Here is a 277-nt window from a genome sequence, read left to right on the forward strand (position 1 = left end):
TGTTACAAACGTATTCTATATGAGCTAATAACAAATGAAATTTTAACATTTAAAACAAAAAAATATATATTATATTGTTTTCGATGTTACCTAGTTGCTATGTAATTCACCCAAACCCTCCTCACAACATTATCATTTGCTCTATAATTTCAACAAGGTAAAGGAATTAACATAAAAATAGTAAAAATTCTAAGGTAACACTAACCTTAAATCTTATAAACCATGCATCGACATGAGCTTTCTAATCAGGATGTTTAAAAGCATGACTCCATTGAAA

Source organism: Populus euphratica, unplaced genomic scaffold (assembly GCF_000495115.2).
Source record: "Populus euphratica unplaced genomic scaffold, PopEup_1.0 scaffold700.1, whole genome shotgun sequence".
Taxonomy (NCBI): Eukaryota; Viridiplantae; Streptophyta; class Magnoliopsida; order Malpighiales; family Salicaceae; genus Populus; species Populus euphratica.